At 41.2% G+C, this 20,289-nt stretch overlaps 1 long non-coding RNA gene across 1 annotated transcript in view; it reads right to left on the bottom strand.

The window, feature by feature from the left end:
• Window positions 1–20,289, bottom strand: part of LOC122812170 — a 76,101-nt gene that overhangs the window by 15,064 nt on the left and 40,748 nt on the right. The window contains exon 2 of the long non-coding RNA XR_006366344.1: window positions 5,383–5,435. This is a non-coding gene — a long non-coding RNA (uncharacterized LOC122812170). The remainder of the gene's footprint in view (window positions 1–5,382; window positions 5,436–20,289) is intronic.

Genomic DNA, 20,289 nt, shown 5'->3' with positions numbered 1-20,289 from the left:
ATTGGGACATGCAGGTATGCCTCTTTTAGGTCTGTCACCAGTCAAGCATTCTTGCCCAGCATGGGCAGAAGTTGCTGCAAAGCCAGCATTTTGAATTTTGGAATGTCCAGGTATGTGTTAAAAAAAAAAAAAAACCTTGTCCTTTTTCCTGTTCTGGTACTATCTGAATGGCCCCCATATCCATGAGGGGCGTAACCTGTTTGCACCTCTGTCCATTGATTTTTTTGGCAGATCTGGCCAACCATATGACATTGGCAGAGTGTGGAAATTGAATCTGTATCCCTGTGATACGATGTTTAGTACCAACTTGTCCTGGGTTATTAACTGCCAATTTTGAGCAAAAAGTGCTAATTTTCCCCCTATGGGTGCTGCCAAAAGTTAAGTGCTTGGTATAGACAGAGGGAAGTCATTGGGATTGCTTTCTGTAGGTTTGCACTTTATCTCCTCCAGATTTGGAGGTGGAAGCTTCCCATTGCTTTGACCTGTATGAATCTTGCGCCTGGTATCTGGAATCCTTAGGGCGTCTGGATTTGCCCCTTTGAGCTCCGTCTAACACAGGAAAGGACCAATTTTTTTGTAGGCCAGTGTCTACTGAATCTTGGTGGCTGCACTTGTAAAAAGTCTAACAGTTTGCATAGACTTAGCTTAGTCTTCCATTTTCTTTAAAACCTCTTCTGCCTTAATACCAAACTGAGAATCATGCTGTAAAGGTGCATCTAGCAATTTAGCTTTAACACAAGGCAATTTTTTTTTTCTTTTAAACCAGGCATGCCTCCTAATCACAGATCCAGAAAGTGCAGTCCTGCAGGAGGCCTCTAAGGAATCAAACCCACATTGCAAAGTATGCTTTCCTACTTGTTCAGCTGCATGCAATAATTCCTACAATTCTTTATTTTCTGCACATTCTGAAATCAACATCATTTTCTGTTTCAGCAATCCCATAACATGTTGTTGGTACTTAAGCATGTGAAATTGATAATTTAAGGCACTGATTGCCAAGGTTGCAGCTGTATAACCCCCCCCCCCCATCTGTCCAGTGCCCTTGAACCTGTCAGAGGGGGTAGGATTTTTTGTTGAGGCCTTAACTCCCTTTGGACCCTGTGAAATAAATAGTTTCAGGATCAGCAGCAGGGTTTCTAAATAAATATTTGAGTCAGGGACCCTGTAATATCGGTCAGGCTTACTGGGAGCCAGAGGTAAGGAGTCAGGGATAAGCCTGACTCCGAAAACACATCATCCACAATGTCTAGGACAGGGGAAATGGATAAAGGGCCTGTGCTGAGGGAGAAGGAAACCCCCGAGCCTCTTTTTTTATTCCGAGAAGTCTTGACTCTCCCAGTGAAAATGCTCCCTCAAAGAATGCAATGTTTCTCCAAATGAATAATCCTCAGGAGGAGATGCAGATGGAATAGACTCCTTAGCATCAGAATCCTCATAGGGAGGAATAGATAATTCCTCATCAGAAGTGGAATCAGAAGAAACAGAAACCTGATCTGAAGATTCATTGTCAGCGTCTTGCCTAGGCCTCTTATCTGGAGGGGGATGGGTACCTCTGATAAAGGTAATAAGGTCTTCAGCCATTTTGATCTGTTTTTTAGGCATAGAGGCCTGTGCACATGGCTCATGCGTCACTTTTTTTTAGTTTTAGAAGTTGCTTTTGTTTTTGGTTTTGCAGCTGTCAGTTTGATACACAAATGTTGAGGTCCAAATACACCCTCAGAAGCCGGTGCCTGCTTAGCGCCTCCAGACCCATATGAAGGAGATACATTCGTCGGTCCAATATCTTGAGTATTTTGCGGCATGCTGGACTCCACATGGGTGTTGGCAGAGACCTGCGACTCGCAGGTATCAGGGATGCGAAAGCGCCTCCCTGAGTACTGGCAAACCGGCGACAGGCTTAGAAGCTTCGTCGTTGGTTCTGGATCTCGACTGCCTTTCTCTGCCTTTTCTTTGCGTTTTTTTTTTATGTACTCCAGCAGTCAGATTGCTATCCAATGACATTTATGGGTAGTTAAAACTGTTTCCAAAATACTTTGATGCAAATATATACCAACGCTTAATAGTGGGTTGATTAAATCTAGCACAAAACGGACAGCCAGGCACGTTGTGATCATGGCCTAGGCAAGGAATACAGTATAAATGGAAATCCTTATGAGGTATTTGCTTTCCACAAGTAATACAATTATTAACTTTTTCTGACATCGGTAAACAGCAAGAAAAAAGTTTCCCCAACGGGGTACTTGGCTTTAGTGAAGACTTCGGTTCTGAAACCAAAACATGAATATTTCAGTAGTCGGCCGACCGGCACTTGCGAAATGCTTCTGCTTCAGGCACCATGCAGCAAAGAAAGACCACAGAAAATGGCGTCTGCTGCATGTTTTATACCCCTGCCATCATGGAAGAGAAGACAGTAACCGATGCAGGACCCAAGACTTTGGAATTCAGGCCAACTGAGGGCAACCTGCCAGCAGATTACCAAAATGTAATGATTGCAACAGTGAAACATGAACATCTTGAATGTTGTCTTAGAATCCCAACTTGTACAAAAGGAAATCTCTCACCCAGGAAACAGATTCTTGACATTTTGAAAAAGACTATGCAAAGATAAAATACATCTAAATAAGGAAAAATGAGGATACCCAGTTGGATGCAATGAGCTACAACTAGAGCTAGATACTAAGAATACACTTGTGTAGTGGATAGTCCACAGGTTAAGGCAGAGAATGGATATGGTTTGTGTGTGGGTGTATGTCTGGATCACATTAAGAAAAGTCTGAAGTCTAGACGAATTGGGATGTGATGACAAACATCTAAGTCTAGTGTTACCTGAAATCTTGAAACAGGAAGAGGAGGGAACATGTTGTGAAGTGACTTCAGTTTTAAATTTGGCTCCATGACAAACAGGTTTAGTAAAGAAAGATAGAGGACTGGTCGCCAAGCATAGTCTTTCTTTGGCACTTGGATCACAGAATAAAACCCTCTTCACCACCTAGGCAAGATAAACTGGTTCTATCACTCCTTGGGACAGCAAGTGATGAACGACAGGTGGAAGCAAAAACTCTGATCTGCAGGAGGAGGAATGACATCTTGGAAAGAAGAAATCTCCTCCCACTGCCATATGCAACCCTGATGAATGATTTATTCATGGCCCTATGACTGAAACAATCTGTTGCCAAAGAGAAAAATGGAGATTTAGACTTTCTGGGGGGGGGGGGGGGATTGCCATTGGTTTGGGGAAGTTTGAGACTTCTTTTGCAATCCTCTTGCCACTGCTGAAACATCCATTTACCTGAAATTTTTTTTTTTTTTTTGGCTAAAAACTAGATAAGAAAAAAAAAATCCCTTGGACAATTTGAAAAAGAAAGGGTGAAAAATCTTGGCTCAGCTTGCCCTTTTAATCACACTTTGATCATCTCTGCAGCACAGGGGTCAAATACAAACTCTATCCAAGGGAGAATTTAAAAAGTCTCATATTTATATCATTTGGGAGATGGTAAGAATTCCGCCAAGCCTCCTACCAACTGTACCAGCTGCCATAGCCTAAGAAGACCATCAAAAACAAATGGTAAATAATGAATAGTGACAGAAGAAACCAAGTTACTTAAAGCAGATTTTTATTCACAAGAAGAAACTGTAGACAAAACACACTGCATATGTTCATAATTTGCATTAAAAATATACTAATATAAAAGCCCAACAATTTAAAATTCTGAAAATCAAAGCTGCAGAAGTACACACTATTGCCCCATACCCATCAATAATTTCCCCCCCATACCCATCAATAATTTCCCCATCCTTATTACAAACAGCAGGATTGCTACTACGTAGTTAACAGCAGAGTCAACTAAGACTACAGCTGTTGGGTGAAGTTTGAGAATAGTGTATACAATTTAAAAGACCGATTAACTTTATACATCCTATCTGTATTTTTAAAGGACAGCTGGCCAATTATCAGGAAAACTGCAGGCAGTAAGACCATCCAAATCAGAAAGAACAGGAGAAATGGGAAGCAAGTTCTGGAAAATCCCTCTAACAACTCACCCTATTTTCTGATAGATTAAAACCTCAGTGTTCTCCCTCTGAAAACAATGGGACAGTCTAGTAAGTCTGATAGAAAGAGAAACCCCACAGGAAGAACCAAAAATTGAACTCTCCTCTGAGCAGATCAGATATCCTAGGACAAAATCCTGAATCCATCCCCTACATCTTTCTGTTCAGATTCAGAAATATTGAATATCTTCAGGAAAAGGAGGGACCACTAACTAGGAACTACTTTACAAGAAGTATCAAACAGCCTGAATTAAACCTTGAGCCAGTCCTAGTAAACTACTTCTATCCAAAGAAATTTGAAGATGAGATACATGCTTGATCTTCCGTTTGATTTTGATAGGGAAAATGGGACCAACCAAGTTACCAATGGCAGCCACTGCTTCCCCAGGGATGGGCACAGCATTCTGACACAACAGGGAAGCCTTCCCCGTTCTCTGTCAGGTGTGTTAAGTGGGGCCTTTCCCTTGCCAACTGGGGGGACTCAACAGCATCATAGGACATGGATAATCCTCTATCCATAATGGCTGTAGGTGCTACACCAGAGTAATCTAGGGTAAAATATGAGAGGTCTGAGGTACAGCAAATGGCCATTCAAGAGTCACCCACCTGCAGCTGAAGCAAACTGTTAGCCTGCTGTAGTGCCAAAGACTGTTTGCTCAACTTTTTTTTTGCAGCTGAAGGACTGACCAGTGTGACTGGGAATCTGTTCCATGGTCAAGCCTCGTTCCCAGGGGAGAGGAATGCCAGTAAAACCCCATTTAAATTTGTTTTCTGTCAGAAATACCACACACACTAACACTTTGTTAGCCTCACAACTGAAAAGTAAACATTTTCTCTGGAAAACTTTGTTAGTTTACACTAACCGATAAAACACGTGCTCTGTTTATAAGAAAGTTATAGTCTTGAAACAGTCTGTTCAAACAGCACTCCTAGCTTTACAATAACATTACTGAAAAGGAAATACAACTACAAAACATTTAAGAAACTGGAAGGTTCTCTCCAAAGGGAACTTATCTGCCCATCAAAGGAAAGCAGAAGCCAACATCAATCTTCAGTTGCATCTGAGGAGAGTACTCTTCAGCAGTATTAAAGTTCTGGAGGGCTTTGTGCCGAAACAAGTCTTTGGTCAGCTCAGCCTAAGCTGCCTGACAGGTTAGGGTGCATGAAAGATGCCCTGAAGCTTTGGAAGCTGGCTGACATCCTTGGCAGGATATAACCCATATAGCTAAGGCTACTTACAGCATCAGTGATCAATGTGAAGAACACATATAAAGTTTTAAGCTCCAATGCTTGCTCAGCAAAACAAAGATGAAACTTCAGCAAAAAACTTACAGATTTTTTGGCCTTCTTGTCCTTCTTTGCTTTCTTCACACCTTTTTCTGAACCTGAAAAAAAAAAACGTTGCAATTTTAAGTATACGCTTTTTTGTTATCTACTGTTGGAATACCTGTGCTAACACAATTTGTATTAAGGAAAAAAAAGAGAAACAGAAGAGGGGTGCAAAGAAAACACAGTGGAACAGAATGAGACAACCTCATACTTGAATCTTGCTTTGTGATTAGAGTTTGATGCACAGGTTCTCATTACATCCAAGTGACACATCCAGGTGCATCTGCAGTTAGCACCTACTGCTGCCTCTAGGCATCAAATATTGCATCAGTAATACCAAAACCATGTTATTTACAAGTTTTTAAAAGATTTCCTCAAAGCCTACACAATGGCATACAACTGCATTAATATTTTTGTCTAGAGCAGGTAAATACATATTAACAGTTGTTTTTTTATGATAAAAATTCATTTAGATATAAATTGTCACACTTCACTAAATATCCCAACAACCAAGCAACACAGACAGAACCTCCTTAGCCGCACATGAAAGCTCTCAGATGAATAAAATGCTGTTGACAGTATGTGTAAGTACTTTTCCATTATCGGAGCAACACTCATTACACCGGCATTTTGTTTCTTTCACTTATTTCCTAGACATGAACACTGTAGCATTAGCAAGCATTAACTGCAGCATACTTCCCAAAATATTGTTTGCATAGAACATTTCTCTGAATTGTGTTTTTAATCCGTTGCCCTGGCTTTGAAATTTAACATGCAATTCCTGTTGCACACAAGCGTCCCTGCCAGGTTTGGGATCCAGGGTGGAACGGGTATGACAAAACATGAAAATCTGCCTAACCAGACCATTTATGCATCGATAAACCACACCCCGGGCATACCTTTGGGAGTTTGTGAGGGATAAACCTTGGGACACCACCAATTTCTGAAGAATGAGCCCAGGAACACCATTCTGATTTCTGAAGGATGATCCCAGTAACATCCCCAGGAGTTTCCGTAGGAAGATCTCTCTGGTTCTGACACCTTGAGAACATTTTCTTCCAGTCCTGGAAGAAAAGGGATATCTTGTTACTGGGCATGGAGAAATCCCCCTGGAAAGGGAGAATGAACTACCAATATCAAGTATACCCCTGCTGAATGACTTTCTGAACCCATTTGTTTGAAATAGTCTGGTGCCAAAGAAAGGAAGATATGGCAACAGGGAGGGTGAATAGACAAAACAGTCATTCTGACTCTTTGGGTGGTGCTTTATCTTTAGGAGAGAATGGGCATATTTGCCATTGCTTTTTAAAATCCTGTTTTTTGGACCCTACCATTTTTTTTTTTTTTTCAGAAAGCAAAGTCAGTGGAGATCAAATAAAAATATCTTGTAAAAAAGGTGGGTTGGAAGGCTGGAATATTTGAGAGAACCCTTAAATTTTCCAGTCTCATCAAATATAAGCTGCAAAGGGGCAAAAATAACTTCCTTGTCAGAGAAGAGCTTAAATTTCAGTCTTAACAGCTTCAGGAAATTTTGGAAATGTAACAGACAATCTTCTCGTGAATTGACCCAGAAGTATCAGCTCCAGAGACAGTATTGGGAGTGACAGAAATACTCCAAGAAATGTTTAGCTACACAAGAAGCATTTAAATGGGATGCAAAGAAAAGTAAAAAATGTTAACATGGCAAGCAGTTAAAACTTCTGAAAGTCAAAGTGATAAATTTGTGAAGAAAGTTTATTCTGTTAAAAGTTCCCCCATCACAGTCAGAGAATGGGATTAGAAAGTTAGCTAGCAGAAACAGTTTTGGATAAGGAAATCACTGCAGAGGTTGTATTAGGATTAAAAATTTTTGCAAGTCTGAGGTACCTTGTACAACCTAACCTTTCAAGAACAAAAATCCTAAACCTTCTGGACTTTGGCACATACCTGGGAACCATACCAATGTTGGTCTATTGTTACTTTGTAAATTGCTTTTCCATTCTATTCTCAATTGTTTTTAACCTCCTCCAATGTATTTATCACAAAATACTTCATATGCCCTACTAAGAGGGAAATATGTAAACAGCAGCTTCTCTTCTAGACTTGACCAGAAACTCTACAAGATCCAGTCTTTCATTTTAGTACTCCCCATCCATTTCTTTTTGGATATATGCATATCAATCCCTGAAAGGAAAGGCAATGCCCAAGTTCTACTTAGCCTCATTCCATCTATTACTTCCTCTCTCTAGTAATTTGCTCTCAATACCTCATTTCCTCTGACAATTCTCCAGTAAATTCCAGACCCTTTTTGTTTATTTTATACGCACATTTCCAGTTATCCCCATTAGCAAAAATGGGTTCCTATTACAAGACTGAAGACGCATTCTTTCAAATGCTTCTTGGTCAAACATGAGACTAAAAAAGTCAAAATATCTAAGTGGCTTTTAACCAAATTCTTTCCCTAGATAGAAGTCGCTTGGCCGCTTCATTACTTTGCCGTTTTCGGCACTGTAGTGCGGCTTCTGAGTTGATATATTTAAGTGGGGGGGGTGAACCCACCACTTAATGCAATGCTTTAAAGTGGTTTCTTTTTTTGTTGTTGGAACAGCGATTTTTTCCCCTTGGAAAGAAAATCTCTGTTCTGACAGTTCAACATTGTAAGCTTTTGCTTACATAGGGTCGATTACGGTTCGCTTTAAGTGTTCGGTGATGTAACAGACTGGCAAAAACTCTTTCTCCCTTCCAGTGTTGGCAGAATGCTTCATGCAACTTTATGAATATAATAACTTCTCTGCATCAAGACCCACAAACAATAACAGTATTTTCTTACATTCTGCTCTCCTCTAGATTTCACCTCCCTTAAAAAAATAAATAAATAAAAATAATAATAAAAAAAAAAACAAACACACTACCCACATCAACTTGGGCAATACCTTGCTATTCTTTTAGCTACTACAAACTTTATAGCCAAGGTTTTATATTGAATCGGGTATATTTGAACTCTGTCTGAAAGGTTATCCTTTTTGCATAATGGACATCACTGCTTTTGCCCCAGATATGCTGGTGCCCCCCCCCCCAAACAAAAAATATCTTTAAAACAAAATCTTTCAGAACTTTATAACGCTTTTCTTTACCAACCTCTACAGGAATACCATCTGTTCCTGTTAACTTCGCTGTCGATTGATTATACATCACAATTTTTCTCTCAACTCTTCCTATCTTAGCCATTAACTGTTGAGCCTCATCTTCCTTTAACCTTGGCATAACCAAGTCTTCATGAAAAAGCATAAATAGAAAATATTCATGGGTTTCCACAATCCCATGCACGATACACATTTTCATAAAATGTTCACTAGAACTCTAACTGTATAGGACTTATGCTTATTTTTTCTATCACAGGCTCCCCAAGCTTAGCTAAAACCCTTTCTACTCACTGCTGCCCAAGCCTTTGTAGTAAAAGTTTGTGGGGGCTGGAGTGAATACCAAAAAATTTTTGATTAATACAACAGCTTACTACACTCATGCAAGGTATCCAGACCAGACAGTCCCTTCTTTTCCCCTTAGCAGTTTGCTGTTGCTCCTCATTTTACTGGATTCCCCTTATTTAAGGAAGCTGAAATCATCATACTCCTCTCAACATCTTAGGATAAGAAATCTAGACAAAGCCTAAAATAATGGAGTGGGGCAAAGGCCCATAAATAGGAACAGATTTTAAATATTGCTCTTATAAACGTTTAGAAAGTTGCTAGAGTAAATTGATTGAGTTAGCATGCATTTTCTGAAGGAAAACTCTGAAACTCATGGATGCATATCATTTAGTGACTTCAATCCTCAGCGATTTGTCAGAAAACCACAAACTTTGTGAGGAAAAAATAAGAGGCAAAATCTGGACAGCTGAGAATCAAGTTCCTCCTAACTTGTGAACTTCACGGTGACAGTCTACCCGTAACCCAAGTACCAAAAAAGCAATAACAGCCCCATTGAAGAATCTTGGTCTAAACATGTACACGTCCAGCAGTTACTGGTATCTTCTGCAAACTTTTGTTCCGCTTTGACTGCTCTTAACCACCTCTCACTCCGCCTACCCCAACCCAACATATTTCCTTGTCACATTCTCTAAACCATAGCAACATAATCTTATGTACCTTGTCTTTGTGGTCTCTCTCTCCAAAATCTTTCCTTTAACTCCTTTTATTGAAGTGAAGGCCTTTAAAAGCATTAAATATCCTTAATTACAGACTATGAAAATTAATTTGTTAAAGTATCCGTCATGCACAGCACAAGACTGAAAATACATACTGTAACAGCCTCTAGGAATTTTTCTACCAGAGTACCTTTTATTCTCATATTTCTAGGCAAGTCATTTCATTAAATCAGTACAAGTTTGTCAAAGTAATTTTTCTCCAATTAAAGCACACATTTTTTTAATAATACCCAAAAAGACACGTTATACTGAAATTCTGATACACTACATTCAAAGTGAAAACAGTCAACTGACCAACTGCTATGAAGTCAAAAGATGAAAGGATTAGGTGGCAACAGGTCACATACCAAATTATGTTCCAGAAGCACTAACTCAACACAAGCACTAGTCTGATTAGGGCAGCCTTCAAAAGGTAAATAGCTGGCCAGTATGAGGTCTGAAGATGGCAATAGAAACCTGAACGCAATAAACACAGCTCTGAACTGTCCTCAACAAAAGCTACATGAAACAATGTACTCATCATTTACATCCTTAGTCAAGTCAACTTCTTCAATGTACAGTACAGGATCTTAAACAAATAATAGCTGTATGGGGAAGAGGCAAGATTTAAAGTACTGCCAGCATATGAAAGGAAGTTTCCCATTTTACATTTGAATTATCTACCGGCAGGAAGCTAATAAACGAAGGTCCAGCCCCAATGTGAAAATGTAGTAAACCGGTAGACAGTGGCTGACCTCTAACAAACATGAGACAGCAAGAAGTGGGGGGAGGCACTGTGCATCCATGGGGATAGAAGTGAATTCAAGCTTAAAGGCTATAAGCTTGGAATTTTGAGCCTATATTTCACAGCAACACAGCGAGATGATCAGCGCAGCTAATCATCAACTCTGTATAACATTATCAGAATAAAGAGCCAATATAAAAATTATATAACCCCTAAACTAAATATTTCACTATTAAAAAGTTTTCTTGCTCAACTCAAAACACTTCTTTGCTTCATATGGACAAGTTTCATGGTTGACTAACTACCTGTACTAAACAAATATTGGTCAGTTATTAACTAAAGCCCCACTAACAGGCAATGGATTAAACACACAAAAGCATGCCAATAGAAAAAAAGCCAGTAAGAATATGGACAAATAAATGAGCTTTAAGTAGCTCAGACAAACAAGAAAGCAGCAAGCTGAGAGGATGCGATGTCAAGAAAAGGGCAACATGTCCAAAGTTGCCAACTGTATTTAGTTACTTATTCTTTCTTTCTTGAGAAAAGGACTGATGTACAGTGATTTGTTTCAAACTTAAAACTGAGCAAAGACAAAAGTTACAACAAGAAGCACAGAGTACACATACACATAAGTAAAGCATAGCTATAAGAAACTAATATGAATTGCATATTTTCAGATTAATATCCCTTTTGGACAGTTACCTTTTCATGATCAAAATGCTTGTACATCACGGCAAAGCTATAGGCAATACAGAGAATGGCTACCCAACACCATCAGGTCATGACCCAGCGAGCTCAGACTACATATGGTCCACTGGAAAAGGCAATGGTGATCCATTCAAATGTATATATATATTTTTTTGCCAAAACATTATGGACAAAGGCAAACAGATGCATCAAAATGGCACTAGAGGAAAAGTCCCTCTGACCTAAAGATGCCTAGTATACTATTAGCAAAAAAAAAATCAAAGTACAATTAGTGATAGATGATTATCAACCTAGAAGGCACCAGTCTGTTTTAAGGGCTCAGAATTTAGTCCAATATTGCAAAGAATTTCACATCAAAGTTTAATTTGTAGCTCTTACATTGCAAAAACAATCTAGATGAAGTTAAAAACGATGTGACAAGAATACAGTTATCCATGGAATTAGTCAAAATGGACCGGAAAGAGTTTTTTTAAAGCACAAAGACTGCAGAAGGAATTAGCTCTTACATAAACACAGTTTTAGCTCTTTTTTTCTATCACTGCTTCATTAAAACCCCCACAAATGAATTCTCAGACACTAAGGCAAGCTTTATGCTCCAGCTACAGATACTAAAGGACAAAGTTGACCAATTCTATAAAGATTTGTGGCACCGTACATAAATAAAAATCATAGATAACTGGAATGCTGAAGCTTGAAGTTAAATAGCTGGAACATGCAAATTTGATTCTGGTATATGAAACTAAACAGAACACAATTTTGCCAGCATATGAAAGCCAATGCACAGAAAAAGTTGCGCCTTACCATAATGTTCCATCTGTGCTGCAGATCTTTGTTCATTCATTACAAATAGGACCTCGGTTCCGTCCTCTGAACCGATATAGCCGTTTCCAAGCTTGCGCCAGCCAAAAACTCTCAGCCAAGACCTACCCATAATGCCCCTCTCCTGGTTACTCCATATCGAGTTTGCCTGCCCTTGGATAATAGATGTAGTAATTGAAAAAAATAGGAGAAGACTGAGCAAATACCCTAACCAAGAGTTCCTAAAGTCCACCAGGAGTCCAGGTGGGGGAAAGGAGGGTGGGAAGTAATGAATGAACAAAGATCTACAACACAGATGGAACGTTATGGTAAGACAACTTCTTTACCTGATGTCATAAATAGTACAGTTTTGTACCTACCATAAATGTAGATGTTCGAGGATTCCATTGCTGCAGTCCTGACTATTGGGTATAGCCCGCGTCCCGTCGGCCCGAATACCAGAGTATAAGGCTGACGTCGGTCAGGGCGCATTAGACTGACGTCAGTACGTCAGGGTACTAATGCGCATGACCGACGTCATATCCTCAGTCTCTTCTTGCCCCAGATGTCAGAAGACCCTAAAAAGACAAGTCCCAAAATACCTGCACCAAAAACATGTACAATATATACAACAATATATACAAAAATATAAGCATGTACACTCACCTACACAACCACCCCTAAACAGAGGGGAAGGAGGGAGGGTAAATTGGACTGCAGCAATGGAATCCTCGAACATCTACATTTATGGTAGGTACAAAACTGTACTATGTTCTTCGTTTTCCATTGCTGCAGTCCTGACTATTGGGTAGAATCCCAAAGCAGAGGTAAGGGAGGCTGGCAAATCATAAAGAAGTAGGAGCTGACAACATGCCTTGCAAAACAGCTGTGGCAAAACCAGCCCTAGACTTAGAGTAGATAGGAAGGTGATAATGCTTAGAGAAAGTATGCACTGAACTCCAAGTAGCTGCCTCCAAAATATCCTTAGTTGCCACCCCCCTTAGAAATGCTGTAGAAGTGGCAGTAGCCCTAGTGGAATGAGGCCTAATCCCAGCTGGAATCTCCTTGCCATGATGGGAATAACAAAATGCAATGCAAAAGCCAATCCACCTAGAAATAGTTTGTTTTGACACAGGCTTGCCCTGTGAACTCAAAGCAAAAGAAACAAACAACTGCTGAGACTGCCTAAAATCCTTAGTCCTGCTTAAATAATAACGCAATTGCCTGTGTACATCTAAAGTGTGCAAAATCTTTTCCCCTTTATTTTGAGGGTCTGCATAAAACGTAGGCAAATGAATAGTTTGGTTTAAAGCTACACTAGAAACCACCTTAGGCATAAAGGAAGGATTAGTACGTAATGATACCCTATCCTTATGGAAAATCAAAAGGGCTCTACTGCCATAAGGGCCTGCAACTCAGACACCCTTCTTGCAGAAGTAATAGCCAACAGAAAAGCAGTCTTCCATGACAAGTATTTCAATTCAGCAGTAGCTGCAGGCTCAAAAGGTTGTAGAGTAAGTTTTTCCAACACAAAATTGAGATCCCAAGCAGGAGTAGGAGCTCTACGTGGGGGTCTTATATTCTTTGCCCCTCTAAGAAACTGCTTGAACAAAGGATGCGAAAACAAAGGTGGGTCACAATCATAGTGAGCTGAAATTGCTGCAGCATGAATCTTAATGGAAGAGAAGGACAAACCTTTGTCCAATAACTCAGTAAGATATTGAAGAGCCACACTCAAATTAGGCTCAGAAATCTCCAAATTCTTTGCTGTACTCCAAAATAAAAATCTCTTCCATTTTTCTGCGTACACTCTCCTTGTACTAGGTCTTCTAGCGTCCATAATCACATTTAAAACTTGTTGAGGAAGTTGAGACCTGCTGTGTTTCAACACAGAATATGCCAGGCTGTTAGATGAAGAGAATGAAGCTTGACATTGAGCAGATGACCGTCCTTCTGAGATAACAGATGAGGAATCAAAGGTAAAGGCCATGGGGGCTTCTTTACCAGACTCCGTAGTAGTGGGTACCAGTGTTGCCGAGGCCAATCTGGAGCTATCAAAATCATCCTTGGCCTGTCTTGTCTGACCTTTAATAGTACCTTTGGAAGAAGAGGCAGAGGTGGAAAGGCATACACATGAAGGTTTTTCCAACTGAAAGACAGAGCATCCACTTTCCAAGCTGTGTGATGAAACCCCTTTGTGCAATACTTTGGCAGCTGGTGGTTTAGTGGAGAAGCGAACAGATCTATGTCTGGAGTTCCCCATGACACTGTCAGTTTCTGAAATACATGAAGATCCAGTTTCCACTGTGGGGATCCATGATTTGTCTGCTTAACACATCTGCTAAGGAGTTCTGTGCTCCTGGCAGAAACCTTGCCTGAAGAGTCAGTTGCAAGCGTGCAGTCTCCCATAAAATCATTGCTTGCCTGCATAGAGGATAAGAATGTGTTCCCCTTGCTTGTTGATGTACCACATGACAGTTGTGTTGTCTGTTAGAATCAACACCTGCCCTGGAAGAAGTAAATCCTTGAAAGCCATTAATGCAAACTGGACTGCTAACATCTCCTTCATGTTGATATGTAGATGCTGTAGTCTGGCAGGCCACTTGTCTTGTATCCACTTTCCATTTAGATGAGCTCCCAAGCAATGTCCGAGGCATCTGTCGTTAAGATCTGACTCGCCTCTGGCCGGGTCACAGAGAGTCCCTTGTTTAGGTGACATTCCTGAGCCCACCACAAGAATTCTTTTGAAGGCAAGGTATTATTTGAATGACAGTGTCCAAATCCTGGCAGTGCTGTGTCCATACATTTTTGAGATACCATTGTAGCTTCCTCATATGCAGTTTGGCATTGGGAAGCACCAGAATACAAGATGCCATGAACCCTAATGCTTGAAGGACTGTCCTTGCAGTCAGCACGGACTGATGAGATAGTTGATGGAAGTAAAGTGACAGACTCTTTTGTTTGTCCGGGGTTAAAAGGCCATCTGGGCTGCTGTATTCAGTCTCACACCCAGAAAGCACATGTCTTGAGAGGGTACTAGACTGGACTTTATTTCGTTCACAGAATACCCTAGGCATCTTAGCACTGCTATAACATATTCCAGATGCTGTAGAAGGTCTTCCTTTTCTTGAGCCAGAATCAGGCAGTCGTCCAAGTAAGGATAGATTTGAATTCCTTGAAGCCTGAAGTAAGCTATCACTGGAGCCAGAACCTTTGTGAACACTCTGGGCAGTAGATAAGCCAAAGGGCAATGCAGAGAACTGATAATGAGAATTTCCAGCTCGAAATCGCAGATACTTCCTGCAACTTAGCCTTATAGGCACATGAAGGTAAGCTTCCTTGAGATCTAAAGTTACCATCCAGTGATCTTTGCCCAGCAGAGGTAAAAGCTGTTGTAACGCCAACATCTTGAACTTGGGAATGTCCAAAAGCGTGTTGAGGAGAGATAAATCCAAAATTGGTCTCCACGTGTTCCCCTTCTTTGGTACAAGGAACAGGCGAGAATAAAATCCTAGGCCCCTTTCTGATACAGGGACTGGCTGAATGGCCCCTATCTGAAGTAACTGAGAAACTTGCTTGTGAGCCTCTTTTCTTTGTGGAGGAGGAACGTCTGGCATGCCTTTGAAAGGGGCATTGTATGGAAATAAAATCTGTAACCGTGGTGAATGATATCCAACACCCATTTGTCTTGAGTAATCAAATCCCAATTTTCTTTGAAAAGAGACAGTCTTCCTCCCAAAGGAGCTGCCAGACGGGAATCTGCTGGCAGCTGAAAAGACAGGTCATTGGGTTTGTTTACGAAAGGACTGACCCCTGCCCTCACCAGAAGTCTGAGCAGGTGAACTCCCTGTTCTAGGCCTAAAAGAACCTTGAGCCCTGCCCCTACCACGTCTAGACCTACCCCTAGACTGGGAATCATAAGCAGGATATGTCCACCCCTTAGCAGGCCAATTTCTACTAAACTTAGGTGGTTGCACCTGCAAAAAATCTTTAACAGTCTGCATAGACTTAGCTTTGTCCTCCATTTTCTTTAAAACTGCTTCCACAGGCGATCCAAACAACACATCAGACTGTAAAGGAGCATCCAAAATCCTTGTCTTAACATGCTCAGCTAAATTCTGATCCTTCAACCAGGCATGCCTGCGAAGAACAGAACTGGTAGCAGCCACCCTCGAGGAGGCCTGTACAGCATCAAAACCACATTGCAAAGAATGCTTACCCACTTGTTCAGACACATGAACCAAATCCAGCAACTCTTTACACTCAATACCTTCCGCCAAAGCATCCACCTTAGATTTCAATTGTGAAAGGAGATAATTCTGATATTTTAGCATGTGAAACTGACAATTCAATGCTCTCATGGCTAGAGTGGAAGAAGTATACACTTTCTTTCCCCACCTATCCAAAGCCCTTGCCTCTTTATCAGTGGGAACAGGATTTTTAACCACAGAAGCCTTAACACCTTTAGGCCCTGAGAAATAGTTTCTGGGTCCGCCTAGGACTCTTAAACAAATATTTATGAGCTTGGGCACCCTATAATACCTATCAGGCTTAACAGGAGCAGGAGGCAAAGAGTCAGGGTTCAGGGAAGCCTCTGCAAAAACATCTTCCACCACATTCAACACAGGAGGAATAGCTAAAGGCCTATGCTGGGGTAAAAACAAGAATTCCCTAAGCCTTTTCCTGGAATCAGAGTAATCCTGGCCTTCCCATTTAAAGTGCTCCCTCATGGAATGCAGAGTCTCTGAAAATGAGAAATCCTCAGGCGGAGAAGCTATAGGAGTGGAATCATCCACATCAGAATCAGAATAAGTAGGATACTCCTGCATCTCTTCTACAGAAGATTCTGAAGCCTCTGAACACTGTTCAAAACTATCAAACTCCGGTTCCACCCTAGGCCTCTTATCAGGCGGGGGCATAGAACCTCTAATCATAGTAATCAAATCTTCTGCCATTTTAAGCATATGTTTCTTAGGAACAGAACCCGAAATGCTAGGAGAAGCCCCCACAGAAGCTGAACTAGGCCTACCTCTCAAAGAAGTTTTGGCAACAGAAGGAGAGGCTCTAACTACCTTGGGAAGAGAGGGAAGAACAGTCACCTGAGAAGCCCCCTCAGCCTGGCCTACCTCCTGGGAAGGCACATCCTGTAATAGTAAAGTTTCTGCCTGGGACTCCATGGAAACTCCTGGCAAAACCTCTGGCTCCACTGAGCCTTCTAAAGAACCGACGTCCGGGACTGCGGTTCATCAACCCTAGGCTTCGCCGTTTGTCCTTGCGCTTCTTGGAAGCGGGCCGGAGCATCCGACGGCATTTTATAATTGCAACGCTTCCCAAACACTAACCTGGCACAGTCTAACCTCCTCTTAATAGTGCGTTTGTTAAACCTAGCACAAGAGCACATAAGTAAAGCATAGCTATAAGAAACTAAAACTTTGTACATCACGCAAAAGTTATAGGCAGGCTACCCAACACCATCAGGTCATGACCCAGCGAGCTCAGACTACATATGGTCCACTGGAAAAGGCAATGGTGATCCATTCAAATGTATATATATATTTTTTGGCAAACAGATGCATCAAAATGGCACTAGAGGAAAAGTCCCTCTGACCTAAAGATGCCTAGTATACTATTAGCAAAAAAAAAAAATCAAAGTACAATTAGTGATAGATGATTATCAACCTAGAAGGCACCAGTCTGTTTTAAGGGCTCAGAATTTAGTCCAATATTGCAAAGAATTTCACATCAAAGTTTAATTTGTAGCTCTTACATTGCAAAAACAATCTAGATGAAGTTAAAAACGATGTGACAAGAATACAGTTATCCATGGAATTAGTCAAAATGGACCGGAAAGAGTTTTTTTAAAGCACAAAGACTGCAGAAGGAATTAGCTCTTACATAAACACAGTTTTAGCTCTTTTTTTCTATCACTGCTTCATTAAAACCCCCACAAATGAATTCTCAGACACTAAGGCAAGCTTTATGCTCCAGCTACAGATACTAAAGGACAAAGTTGACCAATTCTATAAAGATTTGTGGCAATAAATAAAAATCATAGATAACTGGAATGCTGAAGCTTGAAGTTAAATAGCTGGAACATGCAAATTTGATTCTGGTATATGAAACTTTTTGCCAGCATATGAAAGCCAATGCACAGAAAAAGTTGCGCCTTACCATAATGTTCCATCTGTGCTGCAGATCTTTGTTCATTCATTACAAATAGGACCTCGGTTCCGTCCTCTGAACCGATATAGCCGTTTCCAAGCTTGCGCCAGCCAAAAACTCTCAGCCAAGACCTACCCATAATGCCCCTCTCCTGGTTACTCCATATCGAGTTTGCCTGCCCTTGGATAATAGATGTAGTAATTGAAAAAAATAGGAGAAGACTGAGCAAATACCCTAACCAAGAGTTCCTAAAGTCCACCAGGAGTCCAGGTGGGGGAAAGGAGGGTGGGAAGTAATGAATGAACAAAGATCTACAACACAGATGGAACGTTATGGTAAGACAACTTCTTTACCTGATGTCATAAATCTTTGTTTATTCATTACAAATAGGACAGAGTCCCCAGCTACTTGAGTGCTGGGTGGCCCTAAGGAAGGATATTCCTTAGCACCATAGAACCAAAAGATGCTCATCCCCTGGAGGCTAAATTCAATTTGTAATGAGATATAAAAATATCAGGTCTTGCTCAAGTGGCTGCTGTGCAGATATCATCCATAGAGGCTCTGGAATGAAATGCTATATAAGTGGCCATAGATCTGGTAGAATGAGCCTTTATTCTGGAAGTTAAGGATTGCTTATTCTGCTGGTAGATAAAAGGTAGACATTTCTGAGCCAGGAGGATAAAGTCACTTTGGAAACAGGTTTACCCAATCTGGGTCCTGCAAAGGCCACAAACAACTGATCTGTTTTCCTGAAAGATTTAGTCCGGTCCAAATAACAAAGCTACTGATGCACATCAAGGGTGTGGAAAAGGTACTCCCCTCTGTTACAATGATGAGGGAAGAAAACTGGCAGGTCAACAGATTAGTTAATGGAAAAGCCAGAAATAACTTTGGGCAAGAAAGAAGGGTTAGTACAAAGGGACACCCTATCCATATGAAAGATAAAGAAAGGACTCTTGACACTCAAAGCCTGCACCCCAGATACTCTTCCCGCTGAGGTAAGTGCTACTAGAAGTAAGGTTTTCCATGATGAAAATTTCAAATCACATGAATCAAAAGGCTCGAAAGGAGAACCTGTGAGACTTTAGTACCAAAGTCAATTCCCAGGGTTCTAAGGGAGGCTTGACCGGAGGTTTAACATGCAATACTCCTTTCAAAAAGGAGTTGCATAGGCGATGTGACAAAATTGAAGAATTATCAAGACCATTATGAAAAATGGGGATAGCTGCTAAATGTACAGTGATCGAAGCGGAGACTCCTGCATGCAAAAAAAGAGTAGTCTGGTATTGTAGGATCTTTTGAATAGGCATAGAGAAAGGGTCTATGTTCTGATCTTTGGCCCAAATAGAAAACCTAGTCCATTTACTAGAATAAACTTTCCTAGTGGGAGGTGTGTGTGAAGCCAGAAGAAATTCATGACAAGAGATGGGGATGTCAGGCAGCCTGGCAATCACTGTAAGTGAAGGAACCAAGCTGTGAGCTTGAGACTGTGCAGGTTCAGATGAATCAGTCCCAGAGGAGGAGATAACAGGTCTTGGGAATAATCCAGGATCCACAGAGTGCGAATCAGATGAGGCCATAGAAACAGGAACCAGACTTGACAGGGCCAGTAGGGGGCAATGAGGATCACTTTGCTTCTCAACCTCTGAGCTTTCTGGAGAAATTTTGGAATGAGGGGAAATGGCATACAGAAGTCCCAGTGGCCAATCGCGCATTAGTGTCCATCTGTGGTTCCCCCTGAGGGGGGGGTCAGGGCAAAGTACCTTCTGCATTTGTAGTTTAGGGGGGAAGCAAACAGGTTGCAGCAAGGCTTGCCCCAGAGTTGGGAGATCCGATATGCTATTACAGGGTTGAGGGACCACTCGTGAGGTATCAGGATGTTCCTGTTCAGACCGTCTGCAATAAGGAACTCCAGGGAATGTGTGTTACTATAAGGAAATGGTTGGAAGCTATCGCCCAGTGCCAAATCCTCATGACTTCCCGGCACGGGAGAAAAGATCTGGTTTCGCCCTGCTTGTTTATATAGCAGACTACTGACATGTTGTCCGACTGAATTGCAATGGTCCCAGAGGGTAGGGATGCATGGAACGCTTGTGATACTAAAAACTGCCCTCAGTTCCAGATGTGCAAACTGACCTCCATGGGGGATCAGGTGCCTTGGACAGTCTTTCCCTGGAAATGCCCCCCCCCACCTAACAGGGAAGCATCTGTGGTCACCGTGGCCTGGGGAAGACAGAACGGTCGACACCATTTGTGGATTCATCCACCATAACATTTCTTTCTTGCAACAGTTTGAAAGACGTATCATGTGGGACGTATCATGTGGTAGACTGGG

Source organism: Protopterus annectens, chromosome 9.part0 (assembly GCF_019279795.1).
Source record: "Protopterus annectens isolate FY-2018-M chromosome 9.part0, PAN1.0, whole genome shotgun sequence".
Taxonomy (NCBI): Eukaryota; Metazoa; Chordata; order Ceratodontiformes; family Protopteridae; genus Protopterus; species Protopterus annectens.
Note: the sequence above shows the minus strand (reverse complement) of the source record. Positions and strands in the feature narration are given on the sequence as shown.